At 38.6% G+C, this 12,682-nt stretch overlaps 1 long non-coding RNA gene across 1 annotated transcript in view; it reads right to left on the bottom strand.

The window, feature by feature from the left end:
• The window catches only part of LOC132650718 (uncharacterized), a 29,531-nt gene extending 19,464 nt beyond the window's left edge, over positions 1-10,067 (bottom strand). Inside the window, exons 1-3 of the long non-coding RNA XR_009588893.1 lie at positions 9,954-10,067; positions 9,216-9,801; positions 7,387-7,554 (exon numbers count right to left, since the gene is read on the bottom strand). This is a non-coding gene — a long non-coding RNA (uncharacterized LOC132650718). The remainder of the gene's footprint in view (positions 1-7,386; positions 7,555-9,215; positions 9,802-9,953) is intronic.
• Positions 10,068-12,682: the final 2,615 nt, after the last annotated feature.

Raw genomic sequence — 12,682 nt, 5'->3', positions numbered from 1 at the left:
GATCAAAGAAAATGTAAAATTTTAAAAATTCCTGACAGTGAACATCCAAGAAATATGACACTATGAAAAGACCAAGCCTAAGAATGATGGGAATAGAAGAAATAGAAGATTCTCAGCTCAAAAGTCCAGAAAATATTTTTAACAAAATTATAGAAGAAACTTTTCTTAACCTAAGGAAAGAGATACCTATAAAAGGTACAAAAAGCTTACAGAACACCAAATAGATTGAAACAAAAAAAGTCCCCCATAACATAATAATCAAAATATTCAACACTGAGAACAAAGGAAGAATATAAAAAGCTGCAAGAGAAAAAAACAAGTAACATGTAAAGGCAGATCTAATTGAATTACACCTGAATTCTCAATGAAGACCCTAAAAGCCAAATGTACAGGAGACTCTAAAAGACCACAGATGCAGCCCAAACTATTATACCCAGCAAAACTTTCAATTACCATCGTTGAAGAAAACAAGATATTCCATGATAAAAATCAAATTTAAACAATCTGTCCACAAAGCCAGCCGTACAGAAGGTACTAGAAAAAAAAATTACAACCCAAGGAGGTTAATTACTCCCATGAAAACACAGGCAATAAATAATTGCACACCAACATAACCCAAAGAAGAAACACACACACACACACACACACACACACACACAACCACCAAGTATAACATAATAACAGAAATTAGCAATCATTTGGTTACTGATCTCTCTCAGTTTCGATGGACTCAATCCCCCCCAATAAAAAGACACAAACTAACAAAGTGGATGAAATAACAAGATCCATCCTCCTACTGCATACAAGAAACACTTCAACATCAAAATAGACATTACCTACTGAGTAAAAGCGTAGAATAGATTTTTCCAAACAAATGGACACAGGAAGCAAGCTGGTATAGCTAATCTAATATCTTAACAAGACAGACTTCAAACCAAAATTAATCAAAAGAGATAGAGAAGGACACTCCATATTCATCAGAGGAAAAAAAATCTACTAAAATGATGTGTCAGTTTTGAACATCTAAGCCCCAAATGCAAGCACACTTACATTTGTAAAAGAACATTACAAAAGCACATCAGCCTTCACATGTTGATAGTGATATACTTCAATATCCCACTCTCATCAATGGACATGTCACCCAGTCTACAGTATACAGCAGACATTATAAATCAAATGGACCTAACATACTTAAAGACCATCACCAAAATACAAAAAGAATATACTTTCCTTTCAGCACCTCATGGACCATTCTCCAAAACTGACCACATACTCAGTCACAAAGCAAGTCTCAACAGATACAAGAAAATGGAAATAACTATTTGCATCCTGTCAAACCACTGAGGATGAAAGCTGGATATCAACAAACACAGAAAAAAGCAGAAAGCCACAAAGCCAAGGAAACTCAACAACCTTACACTGAAGGTAAAGGCAAAAATAAAGAAGGAAATTAAAGACATCCCATCATTCAATGATAATGAATGCACAACATACCAAAACTTAAAAGAAACGATGAAAGATGTGCTAAAAGGAAAGTTCACAGCATTAAGTGCTTTCATAATGAAACTGGAGAGACGAGCAACCTAATAACACACAGAAAAATCTAGAACAAAAAGATGCAAACACACACAGGAGAAGTAGACTGAAGGAAATAATCAAACTAACGGCTGAAATCAACAAAACAGAAACAAGGAAAACAATATAAAGAATCAATGAAACAAAGAGTTGGTTCTTTGAAAAAATCTGCAAGAAAGAACAAACCCTTATCCAAATTCACTAAAAGACACAAAGAGAATATCCAAATTAAAAAAAATCAAAAACAAAAAGGGGGACATAACAACAGACAGCAAAGAAATCCAAAGAACTGTTCAGTCATACTTCAAAAACTTGTATTCCACAAAATTTGAAAAAAAATCTAAAAGAAACAGAATTTTCTCGATAGATACTACTTACCAAGGTTAAATCAAGAGCAAACAAACAACTTAAATAGACTATTCCTAAGGAAATAGAAATAGTAATTATAAGTATCCTCCCCCAAACAAACAAACAAAACCACCACCACCAACAACAACAAAAAAGCCCAGGGCCAGATGGTTTAAACAGAAAATTCTGCCAGACTTTTAAAAATCATCTAATGCCAATACTTTTTCAAATTATTCCACAAAATGGAGACAAAAAGGACATTGTACAATTCATTTTACAAAGCCACAGTTGCCCTAATACATAGCCACACAAAGACTCAACAAAGAGAATTAAAGACTATTTTTCCTTATGAACATAGATGTAAAAATAATAAAATATGTGCAAACTGAATCCAAGAATATATCAAAAAGTTCATTTACCTTGATCAAGTAGGCTTTATTCCCGGGGATGGAAAGGATGGTTCAAAACATATGATCGTCTTACTAGATCCTGGAAAAGCAAGCCTTGGACAAAATCCAACAACACCCTTTTATGATAAAAGTCTTGGAGTATTAGGGATAAAAAGAACATATTTACACACAGTAAAGGCAATAAAGCCAGCCAACAGCCAACATCAAATTCAATTTAGAGAAACTTAAAGCAATTCCATTGAAATCAGGAAGACTGAAAGGCTGCCCACTCTCTCCATATTTATTGAATATACTTGAAGTTTAAGCTAGAGAAATAAGACAACTAAAAGAGATCAAGGAAATACAAACTGGAAAGGAAAAAGTCAAAGTATCTCTACTTGAAGATGATATGATCGTATACATAAGTGACCCCAAAAATTCTACTAGGAAACTCCTACAGCTGATAAACACTTTCTGCAATTTTTTGTATCATCCAAATTTGGATACAAAATTAAAAAACTCAGTAGCCTTCTTATATACAAATGACAAAGGAGCTAGGAAAAATATAATGTCAACAACAATCTTTCACAATATCTATAAATAGTATATAATATTTTGGAGTTACTCTAACCAAGCATTGTATGCTAGGAAAAAAAAAAAAAAAACAACTTCAAGTCTATGAAGAAAGAAATTGAAGAAGATATCAAAGGATGGAAAGGTCTCCAATGCTCATGGGGTCAGTAGGATCAACATAATAATAACGGCCATCCTACCAAAACCAATCTACAGACTCAATGCAATTGCTATAAAAATTTCAACACAATACCTTACAGACCTTTAAAGAACAATACTCAACTTCATATGGAAAATCAAAAGACCAGAATAGCTAAAACAGTCCTGTACAATAAAAGAACATCTGAAGCTATCACAATCCCTGATTTCAAGCTGTACTACAGAGCAATAGTAATAAAATCTCCATGGTATTGGCATAAAAAGAAACAGGTATGTCAAGAGAATCAATCAAAGACTCAGACATAAATCTACATACACATCGATGGACACCATATTTTTAAATCATGAAGCCAGAATTATACTTTAGAAACAAAAGAGAGAGAGAGAACACTTTCAAGAAACAGTGCTGGTCTAACTGGATGTCAGTATATACAAGAAATACAAATAGATCCATATCTATCACCTACACAAAACTCAAGTCCAAGTAGATCAAAAACCTCAAAATAAAATCAGATACACTGAATCTGATATAAAAGAAAGTGGGGAAGAGCCTTGAACACATTAGCACAGGAGACAACTTCCCAGACAGAACACCAACAGCACAGGCTCTAAGATCAACAGTGAATGGAACCTCGTGAACTGAGAAGCTTCTGTAAGGCAAAGAACCTTGTCAATAGGACAAAACAGCAGCCCACAGAGCCGAAAAAGATTTTTACCCACTCCACATCTGACAGAGGGCTAATATGCAAAATATATAAAGAACTCAAGATGAGACATCACCAAACTAAATAATGCAATTTAAACATGAGATACAGATCTAAAGAGAGAATTCTGAACAGAAAAATCTCAGTGTCTGAGAAATCACTTCCCCCTGGCAGAGCTGCCTCAACAGGCCGACGGGGGAAGATGTTCTCAGTCCTCATGCAACCTGGTGTGCTGGTGTGGGTTTATAGGGGAGATGCTCCCCTTTATTTGAGAAGTAAAGGGGGCCAGGGGATAACAGGAGGGAGGGTGGGACTGGGTGGAGAGGAGGGAGGAGGCTATGATCTGGCTGCAAAGTAAGTAAATAAATAAATGAAAGATCTAGCCAAAAAAAGTTCAATATCCTTAGCCACCAGTGAAATGCAAATCAAAATTACTTTTGTGATTCTAGCTTACCTCTGTCAGAATGGCTAAGTTCAAACACCCAAGTGAAAGCTCATGCTGGCAAGCATGTGGAGTAAGGGGAGCACTCTTCCACTGATGCTGAAAGTGCAATCTGTGCAGCCACTTTGGAAATCAACATGGCAGCTTCCCAAAAAATTGGGAATTGATCAACCTCAAGAAACAAGTGCCATAGCACTTGTGGGCATATACTCTAAGGATGCTCCATCATACCACCAGGACACTTGCTCAACTATGCTCATAGCAGCTTTATTCATAATAGCCAGTAACTGGAAACAACCCAGATGTCCCTCAACTGAAGAATCGATAAAGAAAATGTGGTACATTTACACAATGGAATATTACTCAGCCATCTTAAAAAAAATGACATCATGAAATTTACTGGCAAATGGATGGAGCTAGAAAAAAAAATATATCCTGAAGACAAACTGAATCTGTACTCACTTATAAATGGGTATTAGCCATAAAGTAAAAGATAATCATGTTGTAATACATAGACCCAGAGAGACTAAGTAACAAGGAGTGCTTAATCAGGATCTAAGGATCTTCCTAGAATGGAAAAATAGAGTACATATTGTGGGTGGACTGGGGTGAGGGCACATGAAGAAAGGAGAGATCAGCTGGTAGGAGACTGAGAGAGAGAAATCTGGGAGAGATGGCTAGAACTGGGGGTACTTCAGGAGCAAGGTGGAAACGAGTACAATGGAAATTCCATGGAATCTATGAGGGTGACACCCAGTGAAGACTCTTAGTAACGGGAGCACAGAGCCTGAACCGGCCATCCTCTGTGATCAGGCGAGGCCGCAAGCGGAGGGAATGGGACAACCCAGCCACAGAACCTCCAGCCTCCAGTTCGTCATGCCTGCGTGATGTGCTGGGACTGGGTCCTGGTGCAGTCACCATCAGAGAGGCCAGCGAGTCCACCCAGAGGGGAGCAGATGCAGAGTTCCACACCGGAACATTAGGTGGCGCTTGATGAGTACTGAGGGGGAGGGATACTGAGCTCAGAGGAGCCAGAGGACCAAACACACCACCCGAGCAGGGCCTACGGAATCAGCTGACCAGGACTCCCAGGGGCTCAGAAAGCAAGGGACCTGTGGGTGTTTAACACAGGTCCTCTGCATATATGCTGTGGTTGTTAGCTGGCCAGCTGGCCTTTCCTCTGGGATTCCTTTTTTTTTTTTTTTTTTTTTTTAGGGTTTCTTTTTTTTATTTTATTATTATTTTTTTTATCAGTTACATTTTATTAACTCTGTATCCCAGCCGTGTCCCGATCCCTCATTCCCTCCCTCCCTCCCTCATCTCCACCGTGCCCCTTTCCAAGTCCACTGATAGGGGGGACCTCCTCCCCATTCATCTGATCCTGTTTTATCAGGTATCTTCAGGACTGGCTGCAAAGCCCTCCTCTGTGGCCTAACAGGACTGCTCCTCCCTTCGGGGGTGGGGAGACCAAAATGATCAATCCTCGTTTAGAAAGACAGATGGGATGAGCATTGAACGTATGACAGGAGTCTACTGAGCGCATCTGAAAGACTCTAACTAGCAGTGTTTTCAAAGCAAAGACTCATGACCAAACCTTTGGCAGAGTACAGGGAATCATAAGAAAGAAGGGGAGTTAGTCTGATGGGGAAAGGATAGGAGCTCCTCTAGGATTCCTAACCGTGGGGGCAGAGGCTGTCGCTGACTTTTTTACCTGCAGTTGGGATACTTTCCTCTTACTGGGTTGCCTGATCCAGCCTTTACCTCAAAATACGTGCCAGGACTTAGTGTAGCTTGTTATGCTGTATTTGGTTGATGTCCCTGTAAGGCCTACTATTTTCTGATGGAAGATGACAGATGGATCTGGGCGAAAGGGGAGGTGTGGTTTGAGGAGACTGAAGGAGGGAATGGAGGGGAAAGTGTGCTTAAGATGAGAAAAGAGCTCAATATGAGAAAAGAATAAATGCAATGGAAAAAAAGAAAAATAGAAACCAGAAAGTTAGAATCTCTGAAACAGATTTATGTAATCATTCATGTAATGATACTGAAGTGATAAAATTTTAGAGAACACATACTAATGATTGCCAAGGTTGGGTAAACACATCGTAGGAAGAGGATGTGTTTGCAAAGGCTTTACGTAGTCACAGAAACGCTACTGACAAGACTACAAATAAAATAAACCAGGATTCAAAGGAGGGAAAGAGAGGAGGTGGCAGAGGCTAAGACATGAAGAGAACCAAACTCACACCCAGTGAGACGTAAACACTCCCGTGCTGTTTCCGCAATAAATGTTGAATAAGAATTCAGTATGTGGCAGCATATTCACCGGAGACATGAAGATCGTTTAGACTTGGCATCTGACCATAGGGAGGTGTAACTACTCCCCAAACAAGGAAGAGCTGGGTATTTTTCCAATAAAGATTTCAATCAACCCTTGTCTATGATTATAAAATTGTTCTTCCCTGTAGAAAATGCAGCTAGAAATGCTTCAAGAAATAAAAGGGAAAGACACATCTAATGTAATTGATAGCTATGACTCTTTGCAGTCCCTGTAGAGCTCACAACGAAGAAGTTTCCTAGGCAATCCAGACAGGATATATCTCTGGTTTTAAAAAGAGAGTTGTTTTAGAGACAGAGAAACAGCAGTGTGGTAGAATAATGAAAACGCGCTCCTCCTTCTTCACATTGAAAGCACTAAAGCAAGATTTTCTGGTTATTCAGATTAAATTTAAATAGCCCTTTCCTTAATCTTAAATGGTGGATGCTCTTATCCCACCCCGCACTTGAAAGATAAAGGGAGGAGGATAGGAACTTGAAGCCCATCTCACCTACACTGCAAGTTTGAGGCTATCCTGGACCCTGTCTAGAAATCCAACCAAGCAAACAGACAAACTAGAGGGAATAGGGGAGAGAAATAATGAATTAAGAATAACTATGGACTCAGTTCCTGACTCAATTCTAATAAAAAAGTTAGCATCTATGGATTAGCACCCAAGGATTCTCGGCATATTAATAAGGACCACATTGCACGTTAATTCCAAAGTAACAATGATCATAGCACATAATTAGATATTTTGTAACCTTTTTCTTCACTGTATTAATATTTTTCTCTTACATTTGAGACCGACTCCTTATGCATCAAACACTGCCCACTGTCATGCCAGCAAATTTAACTTAAACAGTAGATTATGTTAATTACCCTGGATCTGATCAAGCATCATACTCCCACATTTATATCTTCTCCTTTGACTTCTTTGACAGTGATGAGCTTAATGACTGCTTTCCATATGTAATAATAGGGCCTCTTTAGCTGAGGGCATCTTACTTTCTGGATCTGACTGACTGACAGATGAAAGTCTGTCATGTGCTAAAGAGGAAAAAGATACTTTAATTAACACAGTTACTTGTGAATGTCTTAGACACTGTGACCCAGAGTTGATGACTGTAACAAATGTTGACAAGAGATTCCCCATCTTTGTCTAAAAAGACTCTTTGAGCTGCCATGACTCTTATTTGAAATGAGTAAATCATTTGAAAGTCACATGTCCTTCAATCTAAGCACCACAAATCATAGATTTTGAAGCATCTATTTTCCACCCTGAGCTTAAGGGCCATTAAACCATCAGGGAACAGCAAAGGCAGTTTAGCAGAGAAATAATAGTTTCATCAAGAAATGATATATACTACTGTCAATCCATATGCAAAAAAAAAAAAAACCAATAAATCAGTTTGTACCTCAAACCATTTAAAAATTAACTAAAAGGTAGAGCAGTTAGGGCAGTGAAATGACTGCCCAAGGAAAGGCTTCTACCTCCAATGAGCCCAACAACTCGAGTTCAGCCCCGGATACCACTTGTCAGTGGCAAAAACTGCTTTCTCAGGCCCTCTGACTGCACATGCATGCTGGGACATTTGCATACCTGAGAACATGCACATAGAATAAACACATAAATAGATAAATAAATAATAAAAAGAAACCAAAGCAAATATACTTATACTTATATACTTATATAAAATGATAATTTCCACGAGGAAACATGTTGTTGCTCTGGGTAATCATTTCCTATGTACAATGTGAAAAGCATGAGTCATGAAGAACGATATTGGTAATGTGGATGTGACAGCAAAATCTGTGTCTTAAAATTACTATTAAGGAAGTTAATATAGAGGCCAAAGACTGGAGTAAATATTTTTTAAATGTTTGTTCAAAGGATTAAAATGTAAGAATATACCACAAAAGGTGTGTGTGTGTGTGTGTGTGTGTGTGTGTGTGTGTGTGTGTGTGTGTGTTAGGGTACATATCAGTTCCTTTTCTATTGCTGTGATAAAACATCATAACCAAGACAACTCACTGAATGTAAGGGTTTACTTGGAGCGTACAGCTCCAGAGAGGTAAGAGTCTACCAGCATTGTGGCAGGGAAGTATGGCAGCAGGTAATCACAACGGCTGAACCAAGCTAAGAACTCACATCTTAAATTACAGGCAAGAAGCAGAGACAGTGAAATAAGGAGACTTGACAAGCTCGAACTCCTCCCCATAACAGGCTTTCTCTAGCAAAGCTGAATTCTTAAGCCTCCTGCATGTGGGACATCTTAGGCAAATCATCACAGGTAAAACTACATTGCTTTGGGTTTCAGAACCAAAATAAAGTACCACATGTAGTTCAATCTAACCCATCAGAAATAATATATTAAAAATAACAATCTTAGACATGGTTTTATTCAATCCCATCATGTTTTCCTCTCCTTGCCCCTCTTTCAAATTGTAACAAATTATTCAGACTGCATATCTTGCTTCTGTGTCTCCATTCCAAACTCACTGACTCCCAGAACTCAAAATTGAAACCACAGTGTTTCCTCATCTAAATTTAGAAGTGTCACCTCATCACTTCTTTGTCTTGTTGTTGCTTCCTTTGTTTTCTAGGTTAGAGTTGACCAAAGCTCATGGCAAATGTCCTGTCTTAGCCTCCCAAGTTCTGGCATTACAGGTGTGACACACTATGACTGGCTTCCTCCCAGCACTTTTACCACTTGCTGCTGGACAGTCTGGTTGACTCTCATGACTGGGAACAGATTTCGCAGAATGGCTGTTCTGGAATTGTAGTCTGGTAACACAGGACCCTTTCTTCTACACACCTCGTGCCCAACTTATTCCACGTGCAGAAACTGAATAGACCTTTGTTCTGTAATGGAAAAGAGTAGATTTTGATGGAGTGGTGGCCAAGTGGAAATTAGAAAATCCCAGAGAGATGGTTTGACTCCTTTGGTTGACCTAGATGACTAGATTGAGTTTATAGTGCTATTGTGAATGGGGACATGCTAAAGAGTAATAGATATATTTTTAATAAAACTTTTTATGCTGTTTTGAATAAAGGTGAGACCTGCAAGCTAAAAACAAAATCCTAACATCATCGTGAAACTGTACAGAAGACAAAGTGTGTAAGGGTTAGGCAGACATGGACAAAAGCCCGGTTCTTATCTGTGAGGTCAGGACAGCTGTAATCCCGGGGCTTTCAAACTCAGCTCTCTGCATGATTTTTCCCTTTAGGGTCTAAGAAATCCCACATACAGTCATTTCCAGTGATGTTACTGCTTAGGCAGAAGAGACTGCTCCCTGCAACAAAAACATAAGAGCAAAGGAGAATCAATTTTGTAGACTCAAGTAGTGAGGTCAGGATACGAGTATCTATTTTAGGATTTTAACTTCTGTGTTGAGATTCTGGTTTTCATTTAAACCAAGATAATATGTATATGGCAAATACTTACCAGTATAAATCTTTACTTTCATTCAGAACAGCACAGTGAAAGACCTGCCATGCATTTACACATACTGGAGTCAATATTTGTTCATCTTCACAATACTTCTGTGCTTCTTCTACTCCTCCTCCTCCTCCTCCTCCTCCTCCTCCTTCTTCCTTCTTCTTTTCTTCTTCTTTCTCTTCTCTTTCTTCTTTCTCTTCTTTTGTTTTGTTTTTCAGACAGGGTTTCCCTCTGTAGTCATGGCTTTCCTGAACTCACTTTGTAGACCAGCCTGGCCTCAAACTCACAGAAATCTGCCTGCCTATGCCTCCTGAGTGCTGGATTACAGGCGTGCACCACCGAGACTGGCTATGTCTGTTTCTTGATGAAACTAATGTTTTATTTGTCAATTTTAAACTTAGTCTATTACTACTACCCTTCTTCTCCAGCTTTGTCTTGGTGAGAGTGATTCTGATTAGGAGGAATAATATCTCAAGTTGATTTGAGATATTTGAGTCATATTCTCTTAAGACATGAGTCCTGGATACCTAAAGAAAAGAAGATGGGACTGTTAAAAGTTATTTTTATAAAATTGTGTTTGTTTCTCAATTTCTCTCTTAACCCAGCTATCAGCCAAATAATTGAGACTATGTTATGTGTGTATAAGCCTTATACCACAATCCTGAACAGTTATTACTCTATTCTTAATTGTAGGGGCTGGTCTGGATTCCTAGCAGTGTAAACTCCTAAGACACTTGCACTTTAAAATTTTCCCTACTCTGGTGCTCTCTCCTCCTGATGTCTCTTGGCCCTCTGTCCATGGCTAAATCCCTACTTCCTCCTTTAACTCATCCTCCCCTGGCTGCCAGGAAGTCCAGATCTATTATCTCACCTGCTCAGGCATAAGCAGCTTTATTGGCATATCAGGGGATAATTAGGATTAGTGTTTACACAACATTGAGTTGGAAGATTCTCAGAACAAAGATTGTAACCAGATATGGTGGGGTAAGAAATCAGCACTTTAATTACACAATAATCTCATGCCTACACGGAACTAGACACAGATGCAAACACTGTGATAAGCACTGTCAGTACCTGCCTGATGTACTCTGTTCTACCTCATATTCTTGACATCATAGCTCCTGGCTTTGAACATACTACTCTTTCCATGTGAAATTGTCACTCTGTTCCGTTTCCATCAACAAGGCTACCATTTACACTCTGAGGACAGCCATTCTGTGAGGTAGATAGAGATTAGACCTGGACTGGGGCACAAATCACCCACTCCTGGGTGCAGAGCTTCTGACTTAATTGGTCTATGGGAAGTCAGAGATCTGTTATAAGCTTATGTGGTCATTTTAATTTTGGAGAGAGGATGTGGTACATTGGGATTGTTTTCTTTAAAATTCTCTAAGTGATTCAAATGTTAGCAAGAACCGAGGGCTTATGCAGCAGAGATGAAGAACTGTTCTTTGGAACTAAGAGCTAGAGATAACACTCCGATTCTTTTTTTTTATTAGTTGCATTTTATTAATTCTGTATCCCAACTTTATCCTGCTCCCTTATTCCCTCCCAATCTCACCCTCCCTCCCTCAATTCCTCCCTGTCCCTTTCCAAGCCCACTGATTGGGGAGGACCTCCTCCTCTTTCATCTGAGCCTGTTTTATCAGGTATCTACTGCACACACTTCATACTCTCACTGACTTTAGTAGTCTTATGTATGTTCAGCTTAACAGCTTTCTCAGACTGTACACTTCTTAAAGATAAAGTCCATGTCATCTTGGTCTCTGGTGCCTATCACAGGCCTAGCATATGACAAGTAATGACAATTAGTTCATGAGACTATAAGAACAGGGGCTACAGAGATGGCTGAGCTGTTAAAAACATGTACTGTTCTTACAGCAAACCTGAGTTTTCTAGCACACATGTTAGGCTACTCACAACTACCTACAACTCCAGCTCCAAGGATAGGACACCTCTAGACTCCATAGACACTTGTGTACACACACACACACACACACACACACACACTCACATAGATCACACACTTAAAAGTAATAAATAAATATTGAGAATAATACTGTAAGTGCAAAAAGATTAAAAATGGTTTGGCATACAGTATTCTTCAAAAATAAATACCTTTTGTATCAAACTATAGTTTTGTTAAACTATTAGAAATTCTAAATAGTTTATCAGCACTTCTGAGACGCTCAAATAGTGATAATGAGGGAGAAAGCTTTGCATTTTTACAAATGAACCTTGTTAAACTGTCTTCATATTTTAAAAAATTAGCATATCCAAAAACATTTTAATTCCAAATCAGAAGGATGAGTTCTCATCAATGCACATACATCAATCTAGATTTAATATTTATAATTGAATGTGTTCTTTATCACAAAGCATTAAATGTTTACTCTCTGCTAAGCCCATTTGAAACTTTATTTTGTCATTCTAAGAACAAACCTATGAAGGAGTATGCTAATCAGCTTTCTGTTAGACTAGTAAGTGCCTGAGACAATCAGTTTATAAAGAAAAAGGTTTAATTTAGCTCAGTTTTGAAAGTTCCAGTCTCTGCTCAATCACCCCTTGGTTTTGTAGAACAAAGCTATTGCCATGGTGACCAGGAATCTGGAAGAAAAGGAAGAAGTTGTATGTTAGCTAATTTTGACTGTCCACTAGACACAGTATTTCTAGGCACAAAGACCTGGGCCAGAGGAAAAAGGTAGTTGAGCAAGCCAGAAAAGCAACCCAGTAAG

This window comes from Meriones unguiculatus, chromosome 1, assembly GCF_030254825.1.
Source record: "Meriones unguiculatus strain TT.TT164.6M chromosome 1, Bangor_MerUng_6.1, whole genome shotgun sequence".
Lineage (NCBI taxonomy): Eukaryota > Metazoa > Chordata > Mammalia > Rodentia > Muridae > Meriones > Meriones unguiculatus.
This window is presented reverse-complemented; position numbering and strand designations above follow the sequence as displayed.